Source organism: Acinonyx jubatus, chromosome C2 (genome assembly GCF_027475565.1).
Source record: "Acinonyx jubatus isolate Ajub_Pintada_27869175 chromosome C2, VMU_Ajub_asm_v1.0, whole genome shotgun sequence".
Classification (NCBI taxonomy): Eukaryota; Metazoa; Chordata; class Mammalia; order Carnivora; family Felidae; genus Acinonyx; species Acinonyx jubatus.
In genome coordinates, this window is record NC_069384.1 from 75,822,829 (window position 1) to 75,849,337 (window position 26,509).

Genomic DNA, 26,509 nt, shown 5'->3' on the forward strand with positions numbered 1-26,509 from the left:
TTATTGATGTTTCCAAAATTTCTTTATTTCTGTTTTCAGTTCTATCAGCTTTTGCCTTATGTTAGGGCTTTTTATATCTCTTTATCATTAGGTAATTTATCTTTTTATTCCTAGTAAAAATCTTTGTTTTGAAGTTTACTTTGTCTGATATTAAAAAATTCACTATAGCTTTCTTTTGATTGTTGATGGCATGGTGTATCTTTTCCCCCACATTCTTTTATGGTCAGTCAATCTAAGCCATCTGACACTGACAATCTCTAAATTTCAATTGGTTTGTTTTGACCATTGCATTTAATGCAATAATTGATGTATTTAAAACTACAGTCTTAAAAATTGGTTTTTTTTTGGTCTCATCTGTTCTCTGTTCCCCATTTTCTCTCATTCTGCCTTATTTTAGATGATTATTTCTACCTACTTTTTATTTTTTGTGTTGTTGCTACAGGTTTACAATATTCAGCACTATGTTGTCACAGTCTTTCTCCAAATATTTTTCTACTTCATCCATAATCTAATAATCTTTCAACAGTTCCTTCTACTTTATCCATTTCTTCCTTTATAGTATTACTGTTACACATTTAAAAAATTTACCTGTTATAAACCTAGTTTTTTTTCCATTTTTGCTTTACACAGTTATTATTTTTAATGATTTTAAAAATATTTAAAACCTCATATTTACTACATTTACCATAGCTGATGCTGCTCTGTCTGTGTGTGCATTTAGAGTTACAGTGCCATGTAGTAGTATTTTCCTTTTGCTTGAAGAATTTCCTTTAACATTTCTTATAGTGTTTTGTTCAAGAAAGTGTTTAATTCATCTTTTTAAAAAAATTTTTAACATTTATTTATTTTTAAAAAAATTTTTTTTAATGTTTATTTATTTTTGAGACAGGGAGAGACAGCATGAATGGGGGAGGGTCAGAGAGAGAGGGAGACACAGAATCCGAAACAGGCTCCAGGCTCTGAGCTGTCAGCACAGAGCCTGATGTGGGGCATGAACCCACGAACCGCGAGATCATGACCTGAGCTGAAGTCAGACACCCAACAGACTGAGCCACCCAGGTGCCCCTAATTCACCTTTATTTTTAAATGTTATTATTGTGTACAATGGAATTCTGAGGTGACAATTTTTCTTTCTGTATTTTAAAGCTCATGTTCTATCTTTTTTGGATTAGATAGGGTCTGATGCGAAGTCTGCTATTACCTGCTTGTCTATGTTGTGTTTAATTATATTTTTATTTATATTTATCCTGAAGGTCCCTGAGTTTCTTGATTGTTTTCTTTTATTAATTTACGGGGAAATTGGCTATTATCTCTTCAAATATTTCTTTTGTACCCTTCTCGTTTTTTTTCCTGTTATTCTAATTACATGGTTATTAGATCATTTGACACGATCCCCTATCTTCTAGAAGGTCTGATTTTAACTTTTTTTTTAATGTTCATTTATTTATTTTGAAGCAAGAAAGCGCGCACAAGAGCGCATGCACATATGCAAGTGGGGGAGGGGCAGAGAGAGGGAGAGAGACAATCCCAAGCAGGGTCCACACTGTCAGCACAGAGCCCAGTGTGACGCTCAGTCTCACGAACGATGAAATCATGACCTGAGCCAAAATCAGGAGTTGGACATTTAACCTACTGAGCCACTAAAGTGCCCCTAAACTCTTTTCCTTCTGTATTTCAGTAAGAATATTTTCTATTGATCTAGCTTCAAATTCATTTACTATTTCTCATGCTGAGTTCAGTGTCAGCTATTGTTTGTGTGTGTTAAATTTTAGTATGTCATAGGCCTAGCAAATAAGGATTTCACTTATGTCTTGAGCTTCCAGGAAATATAAATTCTAATGTAGCTTACAAATTGTCTTAAAAATATTATTTAAATATCAACTGTTTTCTTTTGTAACCACTTTAATGATGGCCTTCTTTAGGTACTCTACCTAAGGTCAAACCTTTTGTGTGCCCTTTCTCCCCTCAGGGGGGCTGCAACCATTTGAAATTTCTACCTCTGATTGTCTACTCACCTCAGTTTCCTGATGCATTCTAAAAAGTTATGGTTTTGCATGATTTTGTAAAAGTGACATTGTCATCCAGCTTCCTATAAGCTAAATGGAAACACAAGTCTTCCTCCTTACATTTTTACGTCGTATAAAAATATTTTGATAATCCATTTCTATTTATTTTTTGACAAGATTGTTTTTATTATCATCCCAACTTTGTAAACAAGAAAACATTTATTTGAGAGATGCAAAGCATGTTCTCTTAGCTAGGTTCTTATCTTCTACTGCATTTTTCATTGATATAAATCATCCCTCGAGTGAAATTCAGAGGTGTGAGAACTGCATTTACAAGCCCCCTCCTATTTTCATTTGTATTCATCCTGAAGTGGACTCCAGAAAGCTACATTTCTGTTTCATCCAATCTTCCAGATCAGAGGACTAAATGCTGCCTCTGGACTCTAGGAAACTCCTCATGTCACTCTGGATTGCGCAGATTTTTGATATATTCCATGTCTAGGGCACACTGCACATATGTACTTGCTATGATGGAGCATTTTACAACAGACTAGAGCTTTACAGATCCCCCTTTGAGGCAAAGCCCATTGGCTTCTGCCTTTATTTTATGGGGCTAGAGTCTTGTTGGCTGTATTTCAGAAACTGTTTTTACAGCCACACTGTTTGCTGAGCCTGATGGAATACCTTTGCCATTTGATATTTCTGCCCATTACACTCTTTCCCCATTAAGATCACCCGACCAGTTACATTAACTACAGGATTCTGTCTGCTAAATTCCAACAGTTCAAATCATTGACTTTACCAATTTAAGGACATGGAAATGCTGGGATGCCAGAAGCCACACTAGAAGGCTAACCGCCTTATATATTCTTAATTCTCTTTCTCTGTCTCTCTCACGCACACGCACACATGGTGTCTGAACATGGAATGATTTGATGACCTGTCAACATATAGCACTTCAAAACTGACAAGTCTTTATATAATTTATGTCACTGCTATAGTAACTGCTCTCCTGTGGATGCAACAATACTCTTAGATAACGGGGCAATTATTATTAACACCATTATACAGATGAAAAAACTTTAAAGAATTATACAGATATATAAACTTAGGTATATAAGTTTAAAGAATTATATTTACCTGTTCCTTTAATATGCAAGGAATTTTGCTGGGTCTGTGGAAGTCTTGACCCTGTTCTCAAGGAGCCTATATTTGAATGGGGAAGACAAAATTGAAATGCAAGTAATTCCAAGATGGTCTCCATGTTATGCTGTAAAGAATTCAACCCACCTATTTTAGCTTATTTGCACGATTTTTATAAGCACTTCTTTCCCTAAAGAATCATGTAATACTTGGAAGTTTTCCAACAATATCATGTCAAGTGTGTTCTCTCCCATGCTGAGTCAGGAATTACTTGTCTAAAGTCAAAATTATAGGAAATTACAGGGGTGGGCACTGAATAATAAGAATAACCATTTATTGATTACCTTCTTTGATACAGGTATTGTATTATGCTTTTGCAGTCATTATAAAAATAAACATAATTGATTGAAAACTTACCATGTGACAGCATTGTTATTAAATTCTCACTTCTATGCAGTGAAGGGAGACTGTGATTATCCTCATCTTACAGAAGAAGAAATAAAAACTTAGCCAAAGTCAATAAACTGGCTAATAGTAAAGCCAACATTTCAGTCAAATTTTTCAGATGTTAAAGTTTATGTTTTTTAGCAACTACACTGTACTGTCTCTCCATGTCATCCTAAAAACAATCTTACACAGTAAGTACTATCCACAATTAAATCATGGGGAAACTAGGTTTGGACTATGTTCAAAGTCATACAGGTGTAAATGAGAGAGCTGGGATTTGTGTGCAGGAAAGACTATTCCAAAACCTTTTCTCTAAACCCTACTCAAGACTGTTTTCCACTGTACTACACCAGAGACACTGAGAGGTAAACTTGACAGCTCTGGGTATCCTTGCCTTTCCTGATATGCATCTGTTTAGGCAATCAGCTTCCATCACAGTGGAGAAGTAATATCTCCATGAATTATGCATCCCTTAAACTTGCCTCCATGAACTCACACTGGGAAGGATCCTCAGGCATATCAAAATAAATAAAATTTTTTTAATATGCCATGGGACATAACCTCTCAAATAAGTAGGAAATGCCACTAACAAGCTGATTCAATTCTCTAAGCATCTAGTAAAGCAAAGCTTTCCCTTAAGTAAACATACCCAGTACAAACACAATGATAGAGATGTCTAAACATGCTAACAAAACTTTTAAACACAGATATGATATCCAAAGGATGGAGGTAATAGTCCTCTTCTATATTAGTAAGATTGCATCATTCTTCAAGAGAGATACAGACAGACTAGAGTGTCCCAAATGGGGGGCCAGCATAGGGTGGGGTCTGGATAGGAGTTAATCTAAGGACCATCAGAACTAAGGATATATTGGATTTGAAGAAAAGTAAATCTATAAGGAATCCTATCATTATCCTGGGTAATAAATTACAAAAAAAAAAAAGATAGATTTGAATTCAACAGGAACAAAAGGATTGTTTTCAGTAACATTTTTATTTAATACTTTTTGACGATAAAACTATTCCTCCCAAAGAACAGTTAGCTTCCATATCAAAAGCTACTTGGGAAAAAAATGGAAATATCAGGTGTTCTGAAGAAGAAAGGATTATCACATCAAGAGCGGGGTGAGATTAGGAAACTTGTAAGGTCCTTCTAAGCTTTGTGATTCTATTAACAAAAATGAAAATATGTTCAAGTAGATAAAAGAAAGGCTTGTTTAGATTATCTTTTATACATTGATCAAAGTTCATACATACGAAAGTTTTAAAATATAAAACCATACCCTAGTGTGATTGCCAGATATATTGAGCAAATCAAAGTAAATTTTCATCTGATTATACTCATATCTGTCACATAGTTTATATCCTGTTGCCTAAACAACTCTACTGGCTGAATAAAACATATGTGCAATATGTGATATGATCATTACACTTTCTTGTTTCAGAATTAGTTCTTGTTACACTATTTTTGCTCATGAAACTATAAATATTTTCATTTCCAAGGGGGGTATACAGGTGTAGGTATGAATGTAAGTCCTGGTCAGATTTCACTCATTTCATCGATTATTAGCTCTGTATATTACAAATAGTGATTTACTCAACTACAGGCAGAGCATTCTAGAATTATAAACCTTTTAATTCATTGTTTTCTCAAGCAGAAACAACGTTTAAGCTTATTTTACTCTGAAGTCAAATCAAGGAAGGAAGGATGGAACGACTTACCAGTGATTTGGTAGTTTTTGTTAAACTCTAAATTTCCTTTCAAGTTTCAGGTTACTCCTAACCTGAAATATTGAGGCATATTGAGGGATTTATAACTCAATGACTGGGAATTAAAAATAAAAAAATATTTTATACACATATCTTGATATGTGTATATGTGTATATGTGATATGTGTATATTGATATCAATATATGTGTATAAAATATGTAATAAATATATATTTAGCATTTATTGAGCACACACTATGAACCATGTAACTGCTTTAAGGTGTTTTACATATACCAGTTTATTTAATCATCACAATAAACCTATGAGGTAAATTCTTTTATTATATTCATTTTGAAAATAGGAGAACTGAGGTATACAGAAATTAGTTAACAGATTTATTTTGGTTCAGAGGCCTGATGCCTAGCCATTAGTATTTATTGATAGAGAGAATGTACATAGTACATCAATGTGTTCATCATAAAAATTAGTTGGTCATTAGTAAAGATGTTTTCCTTTCTACTTTTTTTAGCAAGTCAATATTTTGTTTAAATGTTATTATGTTTTTATATTTTCATATAATTAATGTAATTTCTTTGATAATTTTTTTTTATTCAGAGGTTGCTCTTTCTTGCTATTCTTTCTTTCTCTCAATTGCTTCTCAGCCTTTTGGCTAAGATCAAGTCTGTCTTTCTTTCTTTCTTTCTTTCTTTCTTTCTTTCTTTCTGTTAAACACACAAGCACACTACACTAGCATTTTCAATGTTTTTATGACTTTGTGTGGTAGAGGTGAATAGATATTTAGCAGAGGAAAGCGAGTTTCCTTTTTTTCATGCATAATCTTCATGCCCCACAGCCTTCTGCAAAACTGGACTTTTGGCTGGCAGGCCTGATTTAATTTAGAAGTATCCCACAGTTTTTCCCTTTGCAGATTAGAAGATACTTAAGAGAACAACGACCCCCTGGAACCATTTGTTCCTCCATGAACTGGTGTAATTGGGATCTGGAAGTGATAACTGGATCTCTGCCATCCTGAGCTGGTTTGAACAACTGTCACATTTTTGTGTTTCTGGTTCTTGATCTGTGAAATGAGGAGCTTGTTAAAATGATCCTTAAGTCCTTTTTCCAGTCTTCCAGTCTCTGATTTACTAAGTCAGGCAACTGCTTACTTGAGAATGTGTCTACAGTAACTACATTGTTGTCAGTTTCATTTCCATAAATATTTCCTGAGCATCTTTTGTATATCAGGTCTTGACAAAGTCACAGGGCAGGAAAAAGAGTTTGTAAAAGATAACCTGTGTCCTAAAGTAACTTAAGTTCTTGCAAAGAAGAGGTTAATTTTAGAAATAATGGCATTTCAATGTGATTGGTACTATACAAATGGTATAAAAAAAGTTTTATGGAAGCATAGTTTAAATACGATTTGAGAGATTTACCTTCTGTCATATTATTTTAGTTGCCAGGGTGCCTGAAGAGTGGCTGACAGATCTCACCCTAACATTAAGTATGTGAACACATGTTTTTTGAATAAAGAGGTATCTTAACCATCCACAGGCCAAGATTAGAAGAGGACTTTAAGGTCCACAATTGAAACCATAAATGGACAAAAGTAATTTTTTTTACATCCAAGATTCACATCTTTCAGCCTCCAAGATGCTGGTATCAACCTACAAATCAAAGTCCAGCCTTCAAATTATCTTACGTAGGATGATCACCATGAGGTATTTTCTCGAACAGGAATCACACACGCTTAGCCTTGTTCCTCTATATTTCTTAGAATATAAAAGAATGCTGTTCCTTCCACTTCACCTTGATTCTTTGTGTCAGCATTCATACTGATCTGCTCATTACCTGAAATAAACTCTAACTCCCTTGTCTGCCAATTTCCTAGAATTCACCGACCTGCCAAACTGAAGCAATGCTTGACACCTCTCATTAGAATATATCCTTCAGCCATGAACCTAATTATGAATGTGGGTATGGTAATAGGAAGTTGAATGTGAAGGTGGGGTTTTACTTTGGGCAGAGTTGACGAATGAAAAGTCTGTGAATGTGAGCACAGCTACCTCCCCCTGGTCTGCCCCACAACACTCTCCTTTCAGCCGGTTGTCGCTGAGCAGCAGTGGGGCGCTGCCATTTGTGTTCATTTTTCACTCATGCGTGAAGTCTAGCATGAAATAACAACAAAACATGCATTAAATTATTGGAAAAAGATTTCCTTATTGTATAAAAGAGATAGAATGAACTAAAAAATCACTGAAAATGAGAAACATTAAAGTTCAAATAGCATTGTATTAGAATACTTAATTGCTTCATTAAAAATCGTAAAGGATAGAGCAGCTACTTCTTCATGTATTAAGTTTTAAAACATTTTTCAAAGATTCTGAGTGCATTAAGCGACAAAACTCCCAATAAAGTGTTTCCCTTAATCGTTTTGTTCACGGCTCCTTTGGCAAAATGTTATTAAATAATTATGAGTTCTTGAACTTAGTCTCATCGAGGAAAAAAAGTTTATTATTTATGATGATCTGATCTAAGCAACTTCATGAGCCTCCATCCCTATGAGCAAGGGTGATATTTTAGTGAAGGTAAAGGAAATCGGAATAAAGACTAGCCCATTTACTTCCATATTACCAAGATGCGGGATCTAATACTAACAACAATAACCACCAACATTTATTTATTCAGTGCTTCCTCAGCGCCAGCACTCTTGTTTAATCTGCATGGTAATGCTAAGACACAGGTACTATTATTCGCCGTAAGTTTAAAAAGAACTAACTTTGATAGGAAGGGCTTACATGACTTATCAGAGGTCTCCCAGACAGGAAGTGGTAGAGAGGGGGATTTACACCTGATGTGTTCAGAGTCCACATTTCTAAATACATTCTACATGCTTCCTGAATATAAGCAATTTCCATTCACCCTCTTCTTTTTCTTTTTTTTAAATTGTTATTTAAATTCAAGTTAGTTAACATATAGTGTAATATTGGTTTCAGGAGTAGAATTGAATGTTTCATCACATATATATAATACCCAGCTATTCACCATTTTAATTAGAACTAGTTATCTAGAATTATACACCTATCTTTTCATTCTTGCTTTTCTTTGTTCCCCAGAAACCTGCTAAGGTAAACAGAGTATTTGGGAAAAGTCAGAAAAAGTATATGAAAGAGGTTATGCTAACCACATGTATATATTAAACAACCTCTTTTTAGAAGCAGGGCTAGGTGACTTTTTTTTAACGTTTATTAATTTTGAGAGACAGAGAGACAGACCACGAGCAGGGGAGGGGCAGAGAGAGAGGGAGACACAGAATCTGAAGCAGACTCCTTTGAGCTGTTAGCCCAGAGCCCAACGTGGGGCTCGAACCCATGAACCATAAGATCACAACCTAGGCCAAAGTCGGACACTTAACTGACTGAGCCACACAGGTGCCCCAAGGGCTAGGTGATTCAGGAAGGAAAAAATCAGATGTAGGGCTATAGATTCTGGGCCAGCATTGTTACCTTAGTCCAAAGAATTTCAGATCCTAGGGAGAAAGCTCCCTATAGAACTGAGGATTTAGAATGCAAGGCTATTGACTAAACTACTCCGAAGTAAGCTTCTGTTGGAAATGTTTTTCTAGATCTAATGTCTTAAAATTAAAGCTCTATCCACTTAGAAACACAAGCAAAGATTGATTCATTTAACTCAGTATTTTTTAAAATTGATTTAAAAATATAGATTCTGGGTGCATAGTATAAAATTTTGTACTTAAATTCAAGAGCATTACAAATGAGTTAAAGACGAAAAGCAGTACAATTCTATTATCACCTCACTGATTTAGACCATCTTTAAAAATTAGCTTTCACTTTCTTGAAAGCCTCATTTTCTCTTTCTTATGAACACACTATTACCAGGGCAGAGAGAAAACTTGATTTTCCAAATGTTTCTCTTCAGGTAGGTTTGACTCTGCTACTAGAAGAGGTTTGTATCTAGGGATCCTGTGGACAGACCAGACAGCCTGCAGCTACTATATGGAAGCTAAAATTAAAACGATGTGGCTTCATTTCTGGTATGTACTGTTCATATCTTCTTGTATAAAGGGAGTGGCTACTCTTTCCTTTTGTTTCAGGCTCTATCAGATACTCCTGACCTACAAGATACTCCTGTGTTTGGCTTACTGGAGTCATCCTTACTCCATTTTAGGAACATTTCTAGATCACTTCCTTTTTGCCACTCCATGACATTTTATGTTTCGTTTTTCTGGTTTCTCAGACCAATTGGTTTTATTACTGACTCCCAATGGTCACCTCATTACTTTGACTATTTGATTTTGTAATTGCTGTTGGATTTTAATCTTTAATGCATAGCTTCTGGGGTCTGTTCTCTATTTTCAGGTTATTAAAGTAAGAGGTCCCTACTTCTGAGTTCTATTTCAGTGCTATGGAACATGTCCTGACTGGAATTGCCTTTCATTCAAACTCCATCTGACGAGGGATAGAAAATATTATTTCCTTTTACTCAGAATCAGGTATGTGGAGAAAGTAGGGGGGTGGTGATTAGAAAGAGAAATATCCATAGAATTGGTGTGAAAAAATGTAATTTATTCACTAAACATTACATTAGAATTATAGAATTTAATTATTTAGAATTATGGATTTTCATTTAATTCCATAATTAACTTATTTTCAAAGACGCTAGTCTCATTTCCTATTGCATAGATCTTATTAAAAGGGGAACTAAGTATGGTTGTTTTGCATCCTCAATTTGGCTGAATTTCAGAAACAAATGCACAACATGAGCTAAATTCGTATCTTTACAGTTTTCAGTGCTGTCTGGGACATACTTTTTAGATAAATTATAAACCAGTATTTTATCTTATTGTTTAAATTCTGATAATTAATATGTATTGGTCACACGATAATACCTTAAGTTTGCTTAGAATTTAGATTCCATTTTTGGGGACACATGTCTTTTGGATACACATTACCTAGAATAGAGCTTCTCAGTATTTTCCAAATAGACTACATCCTCAAGGTGATATTTCTAAAGAGTACATGATAACTTAATATTAAATATCCTTTACTTAGTTTCCAAAGACCACAAAATGCTCTCTATTCTGTAAGTCCTTTCCTATTCTCTCCAGTTGGCTTAGTTTTTCTTTCTGTGCCATTTCATAATGCAAGTACCTTTCCTTTAACTTAAAACTTGACTGCATCTCTGACCGTCACATTGGATTGTAAGGTCCTTGACAGTAGCAACAGCATGTAATCACCTTTGCCTCCAGTCCAGCGTCCAGGTTGATTCCTAAATGTGTTGGATAGTGGTAAGTTTTCCCTTAACTGAGCTGCCATTTTGTTTTATCTTTATCAGAATCATATGGCCTCTTTGGAGGTTCCATCTCATGAGCTCTTTTTGGTTATTTGCTAAAATATTCTTAGATTTTTCATTTTTTTGCTAAAAATACAGTTCCTTTTGGAGAGCTGATTGATGGTTTATATCTTAACAACCTTATTAAATTTGATGAAAACCCATACTAACTGAGTAGTCTTATTTCTAGCTTTCTTATTTCTAGTCTTCTTGTTCTAGCTTTCACTTTTTACATTTCAAATAACTCTGACCAGATTACTACACTAGGTATGTTCTTCATTCACACACACACCCCCCTTTGGGCAAATTTTCTGCAGAAAGGGATACTAATACCTATTCTGTACTGTTGTAGGGATGATTAAAGTTAATAATGTATGTAAAGCAAATGCTTAGTATATATTCAATAAATGTTGACTATCATCATAGTTTCATATTCAGTTGAATTTTATAAAAGAGCAATATGTTGGGGTGGTTACTATCATTATTACAATTGTTCAGTTGAGAAATTAAACTGAAGTGGCAGGCTCCAAATCACATATCCAAGAGTAGAGATTGTGTTGAACCTTGAGCAGATTGTTCTCTCTCATTCTCAGATAATTTTCACGTTGGAGAGTAGCAGCATGCTAACATGTAGAGAAATTAGTGGTAGATCTTTTTTAGAAGTGTTTGCAAGTTAAAATAGGAATGGGCAGTGATGGAAATGAAGATACTCTCATGGTAGAAGTTCTGTCAATTGAGGAAGTTCTCAGGAGCCCCTTAAAACACAACAGAGAACAGGTCACTGTATTGTATACCTGTGAAAGTCTTCTGTCTCAGCTAAGAGATGCAGACTGATACAGCTCTTTGAGAAAAGCCATTGTAATATATATGTGTATATATATGTGTGTGTGTGTGTGTGTGTGTGTGTATGTATATACGTATACGTATATATGTGTGTATATATATATGATTTTTAAATGGCATATATATATATATATATACATATATATATATATATATATATATATATATATATAGTTCTCTGTGACTGAAGCATGATAAAATGTATATGTATCGGGATAGGTATTAGAGGACAGAAGATCCAGAAGGCAGATTTGTTCATTTAACAAATTACAATTTTTCTCAGTTATGCTCCAGAACTGGGCAAAACAATAGAGGCATAAAGACACGAGACATGCCATTCCTCTGCTTGAGAACCTCATTCTGAGACAGGAGGTTGAAAAATAAGTTCAGTGGCCACTGTATCCTGTACAGTGAGAACATACAGGAAGGAAATAACCTCATCGCCTCTGCCTGGGGGTTCAGAGGAAAGTTTCATAAAGTAGGAGATATTTAAGATTTGAAGGATGTGTGAGAATACTAAATGATGAGGAAACATTACATGCAAAACCATTTGTGGATTAAAGTGCATGTTCTAGGAAAAGTGTTAAATTGGGGCCAGAATATATAATGACTGGGGGGGTATAATCTTAATCTTGGAAATGGAAAATTAAAAATATTAATACTAATAACAAGATCATTGCTTCATATTTAAAATGTATTCAGGGGCACCTGGGTGGCTCAGTTGGTTAAGTGTCCGGCTTCGGCTCAGGTCATGATCTCACGGTTTGTGAGTTTGAGCCCCATGTCAGGCTCTGTGCTGACAGCTCGGAGCCTGGAGCCTGGTTCAGATTCTGCATCTCCCTCTCTCTGCCCCTCCCCCACTCATGCTCTGTCTCTCTCTCAAAAATAAATAAACATTAAAAAAAGAAAAAAGAAAATGTATTTAATACAGAAAGTCCAGATTTAACACACATTCAGTGCATGCCTATTAACAGAGCATTTTATCATAGACATGGATTTTTAAACCAACGTATGAACTAGTTAATAATCACAACTTGCTTATTTTCATTGAGCTCTTGAATATACTTGACTCCAAAGTACAGCGATTAGAGAAGTATGAGCTATATATAGTCAGAAAGACTAAAAACCTCAGCAACTAGAACAGACATTTGCTTACTGGCATAGGTACACTGAAGGATGTTCTCTCCTCACATTACCAACATGTCAGGATTTTTAACAGATGTTATTAGGATGCCACAGCAATGCAGAGATGTATGTAAGCTGAGAGCATAATCACTATGAGGACTGAAGGCTGATGATTTGACTGTGTTGAAATTACTCGGGTGTCCCTCTAATTTGTCACATGACTTCATGTTTAACTCTGTTATATGGTTTTTAAATCTGGGTTCTTGATGATTTCTTTTTCTTTTTCTTTTCATGAAGTGGATGATGATTTGTAAACTGACTCTTCATGTTCCTAAACCACTGAGCATTTTAAAAATTAGTTTCCATGAAATAGAAGTGGTTTCAAAGGAAGTCTTGGCTCAACTAGCTTCTGTTTGGGGATTTTGACTGCCAGGATATCCATTCAAAGAAAGATGGTGATTTCTAAATTGTTCTATTTTTACTTTGATATCCTCCCTGTAACTCTACAGTTTTCTCCACAGTACTTCCCAGGATTTCCCTCATGTTTGTCTTCAGGATATGTTACCATTAGCAACAGCGATTACTGGCCTTCCTTGTTCCATCAACTACCAAATCTTGGTGTAAAAGTGGAAAAACCTTGTAAACATAATTGTTTACGGAAATATTTTCACATACATTAATAATGGTGATCTTTTCTATTTTTTTAACATGTTGACATATGAAAAGCAAGTGAGAATCAGCAAACTAATCTTGATTATTTCATGTAAACTGAGCCAAAACAATTAACTATAACAGTATGGAGACAACGTTGGATTTTCACTTGATCTGTTAACTCACTTCATTTTCATGCAAACTTGAACCACAAATGTTAATTGAATGCCTATTTGTACTAAGTATTGTGTTAAGTGTGAAAATGTTTAGAAACTCAGAAAAAAAATTCTGTTTTTGAGAAATTCACCAACTAGAGGGAGAGAGAAACACATAAGATTAGTTTTTATAAGGATATCTGCAGAATTCACATGATGTAATGTTAAATCTCTATTCTTTTGGGTGAAAAAACAAACTTCATTTTTATGCCTTAGAGACTTACAGATTTCAGGATAAACTGTAACTATAGGATTTAGATATGTTTGGGACATGTCCGGAAGTTCAACAGTAGGGATTTATCTGGAATGCCTTGGCATGAAAGACCAAAGAGCTTTATGGGAAAGAACCCTGTAGCAGTGTGAGTTAAGATGCATAAAAAAAATGCATTCTCATAAAAAGTGTTCATATATCACTGGAAGGAGGGAGTTTTCTTTAGTCCTTCTCTTGTGGGTATGTCCTTGAGTCCTAATGAGAGGAGAAAAAAATGTGAGTCTCTAACTTTCTGCTAAAGATATATGGTATGTGCAAGTCATGGTGGAGGTGCACATGTTAGTCTAAGTGGGCAATACCATCCAGCAATGGACCAGAAGAAAAGTGGGGGAAGATGAAATGCTTTCACATATATTGGCAACTCTGACAACAGCAGAGACATCATGCTGTCTTCTGTATAGGCACCAGCAATTTTGGCCTGGGCACTGGAGCAATGGCTACTTTGGTAGTGTCTCTGTGGCTTAATGGTGATTTCAGCATATTCAGCAGCCATTTTCTTTCCAGTGGTCTAGAGAAGTAGAGGAGAAAAAATGGCAGATAACACAGAGAGGAATAATTTGTGAACAAATGTATGGACCTTTTTGGAACACAGAGAGATAAGCTGGTAGAGTTTGAAGGCACCTGGAAGTACTCCCAACACTGGATAAAAATAGAGAGCATCATTTTGTATTGTTATTTTAACACCAACTAGACCCCACTTTTAATTTCTTCAGGCTATTTTTCTCTAGAGAAAAGTGATCTATAATTAAAACAATATTCCCACGACCCTGTGATTGTGACCTGAGCCAAAGTCAAGAATCGGATGCACTCAATGATGGAGCTGCCCAAGCGCCCGTGAGGTTAATATAATGTTATGACAAATGTTAATTGAATCAGTTTTAAAAAGATGCATCTGAGACACTTACTGTAAACTTATTCTGTAAACTCATATTCCGATAGGCACCAGTTACCTACTTCCTACTTCTCAGCTTCACATCCACCTTTTTTTTGCCCTGCTGGATCTTGGGGATCTTGCCAGGTGGAGAATGTAACCCCTCATCAACAAAGGGCACAGGAGTGAAATACAAGGTGATGGAGTCAGGAGGACTATTCTCTGTTGGGTCCCCACCACTTCGCCATTATTATTACTCAGTGAGGGAACTTCAGTGGCATCCTCAGATCATACTTCCCTAGGATAAACCACTTGCAAGGAGCTCAGTCCTGCCACATCCTCTGTCTGCAATATGGTTCTTTCATAACTCCCTTCCAATAGTTGAAAATTGCTCCTATCCATTTTTCCCTGTGCAAATGACTGATGTTATATTTGTCTCCTCATTAGACCCTGGACCTTGACTGATATATACCATTTTCTATTTTACTACTAAAAGTAATGTAAATATACAAATAGCAAATTTAGCAAAGTTCTAAAAAGATCATTGCTACTTTTCTCTTTCATGGCATAATGACAATCTGTTGTTTTCCTTTTTATTTTGGTGTCCAGGAAACTCAGAGTCCACAATATACATGATTGGAAAATAATGGAATCCTCATACTAGAGTTAGCAATTTTTTTTATGAAGAGCCAGACAGTAAAGCTTTTCAGCTTTGTAGGTCATATGGTGTCTGTTGCAAATACTCAGCTCTGCTGTTGTGCTAAAGCAGCCAAATAATACAAAAATTAAGGGGAGTGATTGTGTTCTAGTAAAACTTCTTTATGAAAATAGGCATCAGGCTGGATTTGACCTTCAGACTGTCCTTTGCCAACTCCTGCTTTAGAAAATAATCTCATCACATGGATCCATAGTAAAAATATCACATACTAAAAATATAACCTGTGAAATCTATTATTCTTATTTTAAAGCCATAGTGCTATAGAAAAAAATGTAAAGAGTTGAATGGAGCTTCAAGTTAATCTAAAATGACTTTTAACTTAGAAAGGGTACAGACTTGGTAAACAAACGTTTAGCTATAGAATCAGATGTTCATTATGAACACTGTCATTTTCTACCTGTGAACCCATGGGTAGTTTAATTTATCTCTTTAAACTTTACTTTCCTCTAGCAGAGCATGGAAATATTAATCCTGTACCTTAAAAGTATGTGATAATGGTTAGTATAACACAAACATTTAATGAATATTTAGTCTTGGAGTCTATTTTTTTAGGCAGAGGAAGCAAAAACAACAACAAAAAGGAAACTTAGATATGAAGCCTGCTTTTGAAGTACATAATAGTAATTTGGGGGATAAAACTGGTACATGAGGATAGTTGATATAAAGGCCCAACTAAGTCATGTAGTGTATTATGAAGTCTACTATTTTAGCACTTGTTAAATATTATGTCCTTTAAATAATTGCTCAGTGTTAGAGGAGATGCTGACCACTGCATCAGAGGAGGGATCTGGGCAAAGAAGAGAGGACAGCTGGTGTTATATCAAGTCCAACTACCCTAAATAGACTATTTAAAAAAAAGAAGAGACTGAGATACCTTTATTTGTCAAGGTCAAGTGCTGTCCATTATCAGTTGTCATAGGGGCTTGATAAAAACTTGACTTCATTTAGAGAGAATAAAGTTATGTTTTCTCATACCCCAATTTCTGATTATATATACATTATATATGTATATATATGTATACATATACATATACAAATATATGTTATATACATATATTTGCATCTATATATGCAATATATAAACATATTTGTGTATATATACATATATAAGCATATATATGTATATATGTATATACATATATAATATACTTTATTATAGGTAAATGTAAATATGTAATGTATGACACATATATGGAGAAGAATATAGAGAAAACATCTGCAGAGTTCAATTGCCACAAAGAGAACACTTCTGTAATCATCACTCAGTTCAAGAAATGAAATAATGCCCCACTCATTCTCCTCCTACTCATATTTCTTCCCTGTGAATGAGCTTAATAATATCAATTTCTATTACTATCCTTTAGTTTTGCTTCTATTACTGTTTAGTTTTTGAATTTCATATAAATGGAAAATTACAGTATATATTATCCTTGACTCAGTCCTTTTGATCAATAAGGATTAATGATATTCAAATATGTCATTAGCTTTAGCTAATGTAGCTTTTCATTTTCATTGCCACATAATATTCAGTATATAAATATGCTGTCAGTTAAATATCCATTCTTCTGCTCTTGGGTTTTTCTAAGTCCTTGGCTATTATGAAACACTGCTATGAACATTTTTATATGTGTCTTTTGGTGCATATATGTATGCCTTTTAAAAATATATGTAATACTAAGAGAAATTCCTCTGTCATAAGATATGTTTCTTTTGCCAGTTGATGGGTTTTTTATTCCCAATAATGATTTTTTTTGTACCAAAGTTTACTTTGTGTGATACTGATAGAACTTAAAACATTTCTTTTGTTTGTATTCTATATCTTTTCCCCAAATTTTTAACTTCAACCTTGTTGCACTCTCATATTTTAGAAATGTTTTCTTGTAGGCTATTTTTTTGTCTTTTATCTTACCTTTAGTTAGAGCTCTTAGTCTAGTTATAAGAACTATAACTATTGGTATAGTTGTATTAAAATCTGTCCTCTTTCTATTTGCTTTCTATTTATCCCTCTTCCTTCTTTTGTTATTCCTACCTTCTGCTTCTTTTGGGTATATATAATGTATTTATTTGGTTCCACTTTTTCTTTTGTTGGTGAAATGTATTTTCTTTTTTTTTATTGTTCTTTTTTTGTGAATGCTTTAGGAATACAATATCTTTGACTTAGTCTAATATTAATTAGTGCTTTTACCTTAAGAAAATCTAAGTTATTTAAAACATTTAAAATTTTTACTACTGCATTTCAGCTATATGAAATTGTATATTTTAATTCTCTTTCTTTTGATATACATCTACATACACATATATCCTAAGACATTGTGATTTGATATAGTAATCATTATAGACATAGTCAATGTTTATTTAGATTTACCTTGATATTGACCATCTTTATTGCTCTTCATTCCTTTCTGCATCTCTAATCTTGCATTTGAGATTCTTTCCTTCTGCTTGAGAAATACTCCTTGTATTCCTCTTTTTTGGGAAAAATTCTCTTTATTTTTTATTTGTATGAAGGTAATTTTATTTCAAATGAATACTTGAAGATGTTTATCATTTTTTTTTCTGGGTCTAGCATTCTAGCTTTGTATGTAGTATGTTTTAACATTATAAAGATAATATTGCACAGTTTATTTTTTTATTATTTCTATTAAAGATTCAGCTCTCAGTCTAATTATTACTTATTTTTTTTTTAATTTTCTTTTTTTGAACGTTTATTTATTTTTGGGACAGAGAGAGACAGAGCATGAACAGGGGAGGGGCAGAGAGAGAAGGAGACACAGAATCGGAAACAGGCTCCAGGCTCTGAGCCATCAGCCCAGAGCCTGACCCGGGGCTCGAACTCAAGGACTGCGAGCGAGATCGTGACCTGGCTGAAGTCGGACACTTAACCGACTGCGCCACCCAGGCGCCCCTAATTATCACTTCTTTAAAAATGTTTTGTGTGTTCTTAGTTTCTTTTACATACTATTATTGTTTCAAATTTTCAGGGTTATGAGTAAAATGTAGTTTGGTCATAATTGGCTTGGATCTCATAAACCTTCTTAAATTTCATATGTTCTATCAAGGGATAAATTTTATCCATTATCTATTAACATATTGCTGCTGCTTCTTTCTCTTCTGAGGCTCCAATTATAAACATATTAGTGTATCTCACTGAATTTTTATGTGTCTTACCCATTTTTTTTTTTTTTTTGCTTTTTTCATTCATTTACTTCCATGATTCATTAAGATGTTTTATTCTGACCCATCTTCAATGTCACTGATTCTCTCTTCAACTACATCTCAGCTGTTAAATCCTATCATTAAATTATCAACTTCAGTTTTGGAATCTTTCAGTTGCAGAATTTCTACCCTCTAGATTTTTTGTCTTATTTATTTGAATATAGTGAACACAGTTACTTTGAAACTTGGTCTGGCAGCTCCAAAATCTAGAGCCCCATTTAATAGGTTTCTATTATATTTTGTTTCTGCTGATTTTAATTCATATATTCTTGTCACCATGTGTTCCTGATTATTTTTGATTAGATATATTTGTAAATTTTTGATATGATTTGAAGTGGGACTGTAGTCTCTGGCAGTCCCAGTTTACATTTAATACACATTTTCTCCAGTATGTATCTCTTTTAAATTTAAACCAAAAATATATAGAAGTTTATCAGAGATCTCCCACCTTAGCTGGTACTCAAGTGTAATTTTTAGCCAGCCACTCCTATAAGGTTGTCAAAAATATGACTCAAATTATCTTCCTCTTAGAAGCATTTAACAGTACTAGTAGATTCCTGCAGGGGCAGTGTCTAAAATGCTAGGCTCACCTTCCAGAGCTTCATTTTCTGTTTTGTTTTTGTTTTTTTTTTTTTTTTTTTTTCATAGCCACACTGAATAGGCAATTCTTCACTGACTTAGTAGCTCTTCAAAGACTCTCCTATAAATGTATGTATGTATGTATGTATGTATGTGTCTATCTCTTTATCTAGTCTCTATTACCTATTTATCCCAGCTTCACTAGCTATCTTTAGTAGAAGAGTTGGTCTAAATTAACTAAGTTTACTTAATCAGAAATGGGCTCTTAATTGCCAAAATGTCTTTCTTTACTATTTTTCTTTGAAAGGTCAATTTAAAAATGTCCTATCATGCTACCACACTATTTTGCTGAAAAATTATTTTAAAAAAAGATTCTTAATTTTTTAATTCTAAGAATTACTATGTAATTGTAATATAGCTAAACTGTTAACTCTGAAATAAAGTAAACTCAAATTAATTTTCATTGAAAATTGATATTTGATGTTTACTAAGATATGTTTCCCCTTTTGAGAAGATTTAAATGTCTTTGGATAATGAGGAACACCTATAATTTGAAGCCAACAGTGTATTTTTATTTTTATTTTATTTTACTCTTTTTAAATTTATTTTATTTATTCTGAGAGCAAGTGAGCAAGCATGAGCTGGAGAAGGGCAGAGAGAGAGTGAGAGAGAGAATCCCAAGCAGGCTTCATGCTGTCAGGGCCCAATGTGGAGCTCAATCTCACAAACCATGAAATAACCTGAGCTAAAATCAAGAGTCAGATACTTAAGTGACTGAGCCACCCAGGTGTCCCCAACAGTATGTTTTTAGACATAAGTTTAGTAAAAGACTTGTTTAAACATAACCTATTATTTTATTCTTTTTTTTTTTTTTCTGAGAGGGTACAAGTGAGTGAGGGTGGAGAGAGAGACATAATCCCATGGGCAGGGGCGGGGGGAGAGACAGAGAGAGAGAGAGAGAGAGTGAGAAGCTGGGCTCACCGAAAGCAGGGCTTGTTGAAATATTACTTTAAATAATTGTTTAAATATCACTAAATTCAAAATTACCAAGTATTACTAAATTACTAAACTATTACTATATTAAATATTACTAAAATATCTTCCTAAAACCTACCTGTGTTACAGCGTTAGGCAGATAATAATCAAAGGTGCCTATGCCCTAACTGTGAAACCTCTAAATACGTTACCTTACACAGCAAAAGGAACCTTGTAAATATGATTAAGAGTATAGACCTTGATGAGATTGATCTGGATTATCTTTAGAGAGTCCAAATTAAGTACATGAGTCCTTGAAAGTAGAGCATCTTTCCTAGCTGTAGTTAGAGAGATACAATGTGAGAAGGCATGAACTTTGTTGCTGCCTTTGAAGGCAGAGTGGGCTATGAGCCATGGAATGAAGGTGGCCTCTAGAAATTAGAAAAGACAAGGAAGAGAATTTTCCCCTTTAGACTCTAGAAGGGAATGAAGTTTTGCCAATCATCTTTACTTTTAGCTTAGTGAGACCATGTCTGACTTCTGACCTATAGAACCAAAATATGATAATTTGTGTTGTTTCAAGCCACTAAGTTTGTGGTAGTTTATTATGCTAGCAATAGAAACTAACACAACCTCCAAATGAGTTCAACATTTCGATTTCCTTTCATGCAATTCTTTCTTCCTACTGCTCCAGTGTGGTCTTTTAAAAAATAATAAGATAGATACTAATACTCTGCAATCATATAAAGTATAATGGATACTGTTAGATTAACTTTATTTTATGGGAAATTGAGGTTAGAAAAGTTGAGTTGTCTAAGGTCACAGAGCTAACAATTTTCAGTGCTGAGTTTCAAAATCATGCAGTCTGGCTCCAAAAAGCCATGCTCCTAACTAGTCTATACCACCTTTCTTCATTTTAAATTCTTGGTCAAAATCCTTTAGTGACTTCACACCTCACATAGAACTGAATTCTACCTGCTTAACCTTTGGTAAATTGTCTGTTATCTACCTATCTCCTGTTTCTCCCCTTGATGCCTTTGTTTCAGCAACAATGGCCTAACCTAACTAATCCTACCTCAGGACTTTTGCATTCATTATTCCAGATGTCTGGAAAACTCTTTCTTCAGATCTTTTCGAACTGAATCCTTGTTTTTTAGGTTTCTGGCTCAAATGGACCTTGTTCAATGAGGCTTCTGTGGCACTTGGTTACTTATTATCCAGTTTTATTTTCTTCTGGAATTTTTCTGTATTAACATTGCCCTTTAAATTTATTTTTTTGGCTTATATATTTTCTCTCTGCTCACTAGAAAGAAACCTCCACCAAATGTGCGATTGTGTATCTCTTGCTTACTTCTGCATTCTACCAAACTAGAATAATGCAGGCAGCGGGCACATAAATAGTTTTTTGAATGAATAAGTGATCTCATACACACTCATAAGCATTTCAATGCACTTTCTACAGTACTCGAGGAGAGATGGTGCTCTGGAAATTACACAGATTTTTCACCTGCATTCATATCAATCAATAATTGCAGAAATTGCAAATTATCAGAAAGCTTTTTAAACATATTTAACAGGATTTTGAATATCTACTATTCCTATTTAAGGTGAGTATATTGGAAGGCAGATATATTTTCTTGCTTAAGGAAGGCAATGAATAAATGATTAAATTATCCTACAAAAAAACAGGGATCAAGTTACCTGAAGGGAAGGGAGATAGAGGGAGATGATGATTTAACAACTGCTGCTAGGCCTCAGGGGAGAAACCTCTCAAAGTTCCATTGAGGTGTGTACAATTTCATTCTTTTCCTTTGCTCCCTTCTCTCCCCAACCCAAATATCCAACCGAAACCTCTTATTTCAAAATATTTTAAGAGTTATGTTTTGGTTTTGGTGTGTTTGGTTTTAGTTTTTTTTTCCTTTTTTAAAAATACTTTTTTTTAATGTTTATTGATCTGAGAGAGAGAGAGAGAGAGACAGAGCATGAGCAGGGGAGGGGCAGAGAGAGAGGGTTACACAGAACCCCAAGCAGGCTCCAGGCTCTGAGCTGTCAGCACAGAGCCGGACATGGAGCTGGAACTCAGGAACTGCCAGATCACGACCTGAGTCAAAGTGGGATGCTTAACCTACTGAGCCACCCAGGCGCCCCTTTTTTTCCTTTTTAATTGTTATTGTTCTAACATTTGAGACTGATTGCATGAAAGTCAAATGCTCTATAAGAGTAAGGCTGTTCATATAAGCTCCATCAAACATTTATTTCTGCACAATTTATCATGTATTAATAACAAGTATTAATGTATTAATGTATCATATATTAATAACAACAACAACAAAAAACCCACCCAAGATTCTTTAGAGAGTCTATTTCAGTAGCTAAAGAATGTTAAGAGAACATAAATGTAAATCTTCTTAACACAGTTTATTCTCATGTGCTTGGGTTAACCAAATGTCCCAGTTATTGTATCAATCATATACATAACATACCGAAAACTCACTTCTTTTTCAAGGAAAACATCTAAAGACTTAGAAATTCTAAAGCCATATTACTGAACCTGTGAGAGATGGAGAAGACACCTCAGGAACTAACTATAAAGGTCTAATTATAGCTGTCATTTAGAGGTCTGAAGTAGTGGACGTAAGCATTGGTATAAGGCATCTGCAGTAATTAAACAAACCTATATTATGTAAAAAGAAACTTACAAATAAAAATTTATCTTACGCATACAGTTTAATGTTATATATACATAAAGAGACTTTGCCATTATTTTAACTTTTAATTACCATTATCTGACCTACTATCTGTCTGCCTGGGCCAATCATTTTTCGTGTGTGTGTGTGTGTATTTATTTTGAGAGAGAGAGAGAGAGAGAGAGAGAGAGAGAAAGAACGAACATACACACATGATTGAGGGTTGGGCAGAGAGGGAGAGAGAGATCCCAAGCAGGTTTTGTACTATTAGCATAGAGCCCCATGCAGGGCTTGATTTCATGAACTGTGAGATCATGAGCTGAGCTGAATCAAGAGTCAGACACTTAACCGACTGAGCCACCCAGATGCTCCCATTTTTCCTTATTTTTCTTTATTTTATTTAAATTTTTTTTGTTTTTAACATGTATTTATTTTTGATAGAGAGAGACAGAGCACAAGCGGGGGAGGAGCAGAGAGAGAAGGAGACACAGAATCTGAAGCAGGCTCCAGGCTCTGAGCTGTCAGCACAGAGCCGGACGCAGGGCTCGAACTCACAAAACACGAGACAATGACCCGAGCCGAAGTCGGATGCCTAACTGACTGAGCCACCCAGGCACCCCATTTTTCTTTATTTTGGTGAAGAACTGAGTTACAGCCAGGTTAATAGTCCATGTTCTACATGACTTACAGGGTTGTGAAAATTAAATAAGATCATAGATATGAAAGTCCTTGGTAAACTTTAAAGGACTGTTGTGATTGTGAGTTTTTTGTGACATACCAGTCAATACATAGGCAACGACATATAACAGAATACTAGGTAAAAGAGTTCATTGTATACATTAAGTGTAAAATAATAGCATTTGTTGAATGCCTATTATGTGTCCAGTACTGCACTAAATGCTTTATAGAGGAGTTCATTGGATTTTATCAAAACCTTAACTAGTTGGTAATATACTGATGTCCAAACAGATGAAGTCTGCCTGAGGACGCATTGCTATTATAAATCATCACTATAAATTGGTTTAGTTTCCATGAAGAAAAAAAAGAAAAATGAAAAAGAAAATTCCATCTAATTCTATCAAATTAGAATGGCAATTGTTATTAAATTATACTTCTCAAAGTTTCAGAAATTTTGAAGTATTCCTCTGGATCAACCTGAACAATCATTTTTGATGAGCAACATATATTCAATCAACAAATATTTTTTAACTCTTACTAAGTGCCAGATACTGGGCCATGTTGGTTTTAGGATAAGCACAAGTTCTGTTCTCATGAGACTATTTAGCAGGTGATGAGTACACGTTAAAATAATGATAGAAAATTGTAAAGCATTTTTATATTTGGAAAGTTTTATGACTGGGGAGATGAAAGGTGTTAAGGGAGAAGTAGAAGGATCAAACTTCTTGAGAAATGCCTCTCTAGAAAATAAGAGTAAGCTAGATCAGCCATAAAGGCAGAGGTGGGTGATGTGCATTCTCAGCAGCAGAAGCAACATATGGAAAATCGGATAGGTACATTTGAGAAGCTTGGTATAGTCAGGCATTGCCAGAGGATGGGCATTGCCAGAGGGGTGATGAGTGACTTCTAGATGTTAAAGAAGAGACATGCAGAGGAAAGATCACAATTGCCTTATTGGGCTAATAAGAAATTGATGTTTTATTATAAAGACAATAAGTCTATTGAAAGTTTTTAAGCAGAGGAGAGAGAAGGGCCCATAAGTTTTTTATAAAAATTGCACAGCTAGCTGAAAAAATAAATGAGAAGAGAAATATAGTGGATAGAGTGAAACCCTTATAAAGCTGTTATACAGGAGAGACATGTTAGTAGTGGATGACGGTAGTGGCACTGGGAAACAAAGTCATGAATTGACCTGAGAGCTATTTAAGAAATAGAATGATAGGATGAGGTGATGTATTGGTGTAGCCAAGACTGTGTCTTTTGAATTCACTTTTTAGGGAGTGCCACTGCTAAAAACACCCCTGCTCCAGACAATTAAGCTCTCTTGTCCAAGGCTGCACCCCTTCCTAGGGTGGCCCTCATCCAATGATTAATACGTTTGGGGATATAAATGTTCATTCAAACATAACCATAGTGTATCAGTTGAGGCTTCCATTGAGACTACATTGCAACTTTTCCCTCTATCCAATCTTGTTTCCATTTCTTCGCTTCCACAGCTGTTGATCCCAAGAGAACTTCCTACTAGACTTGTGAAACACGGATTTCTGCCTCAGAGTTTGCTTCCCAGGGAACCCAATCTGTGGTGATTGGCTAAGGAGTTGGGGTATGTAAGGAAGAATAATAATTTCATCGACTACTAGATTTCTGTATTGAAAACTGGGTAATAGGTTATTTAATGAAATAGGGAATCCCAGAAATAAAAAGCATATTTTAAGCAGTAAGAAGTTGTATTTGCCAAGTGAAGCTATTCAGGTATCTCTTGTCTCTTCAGATCTGCATCCCAGGAGAAAAACCATGGAGGTTGAGAATAAGAGGTATAGGTAAGGGAATTAAAGAATTGACTAGAATGTTTAAAATCATGACCAAGAAGATGGAAAAATAAACTGATGAGAATATGAAAACACATTATAATCTCTAAACTCTTTTGTGAAGAACCATAATTTGGCACATGTTTTAACATGGATTCTTGTAAAAATGAAAGGAGCTAAGAAACAATATCATGGCATGCTTTTTAAATTTTTTTAATGTTTATTTATTTTTGAGAGAGACAGAAACAGAATGCGAGTGGGTTAGGGGCAGAGAGGGAGACACAGAAGCAGAAGCAGACTCCAGGCTCTGAGCTGTCAGCACAGAGCCTGACATGGGGCTTGAATGCACAAGCTGTGAGATCATGACCTGAGCTGAAGTTGGATGCTTAACCAACTGAGCCACCCAGGCTCCCCTCATGGCATGCTTTTTAACATGAGACCTAAAGATCAATTTGTTGGTGAGAATATTTTCTTTCTTACATTCTCTGACTGTCTTGAGAGCAGTTAAAAATGTTTCTTCAGGGGGCGCCTGGGTGGCTCAGTCAGTTGGACATTGGACTTCGTCTCAGGTCATGATCCGGCGGCTTGTGAGTTCGAGCCCCGTGTTGGGCTGTGTGTTAACATCTCAGAGACTGGAGCCTGCTTTGGATTCTGTGTCTCCTTCTCTCTGTATCCCTTCTGTGCTTGCACGCTCTCTCTCTCTGTCTCTCAAAAATAAATAAAGATTAAAAAAAGGTAAAAAAAAATTTCTTCAGAGCTCAAATTTAACCAGCTAAGAAGGACCATGAAAGTATTTCAGTTCATTTGACAGGAATCTTCTAACAAAAAGAATGCATCTTAAAATAAATGTCTATGGATAAAAAAAAAAACATTATAGTACCGTGGAAGTTTGGTCCTGTCTTTTAAGGTCAAGAGCACTTTTGGCTTTTGTGTGATCCTCAATTCAAAACATCTGTCTTTATTAATGATGTGGCAAAGAGGATCATGTAAGATTGGCACCAAAGGGTTGGCTATCCTAAAATCCAACAAAGAAGACACTCTTTAGGTGCTTCTTTGGATCTGCTTTGCAGAGAAATAAATCCATCTTTGCTGCACTGAAAATTGCCCAGTCAAAAAATTGTGGCTGAAGAGAAAACTATCTGTCACTCATGACTTGTTTTTTATTGACCAGAAACCAGATCATAGACCCAATTTTCTAACCCAGGGAAAACAAAGT

General features: G+C 35.0%; 1 non-coding gene across 2 annotated transcripts in view; it reads right to left on the bottom strand.

The window, feature by feature from the left end:
* LOC106968043 (uncharacterized) overlaps positions 1-26,509 on the bottom strand; it is a 204,289-nt gene that overhangs the window by 22,481 nt on the left and 155,299 nt on the right. For both annotated transcript variants that reach the window (XR_008297745.1, XR_008297744.1), the window contains exon 4: positions 3,147-3,212. This is a non-coding gene — a transcript (uncharacterized LOC106968043). The remainder of the gene's footprint in view (positions 1-3,146; positions 3,213-26,509) is intronic.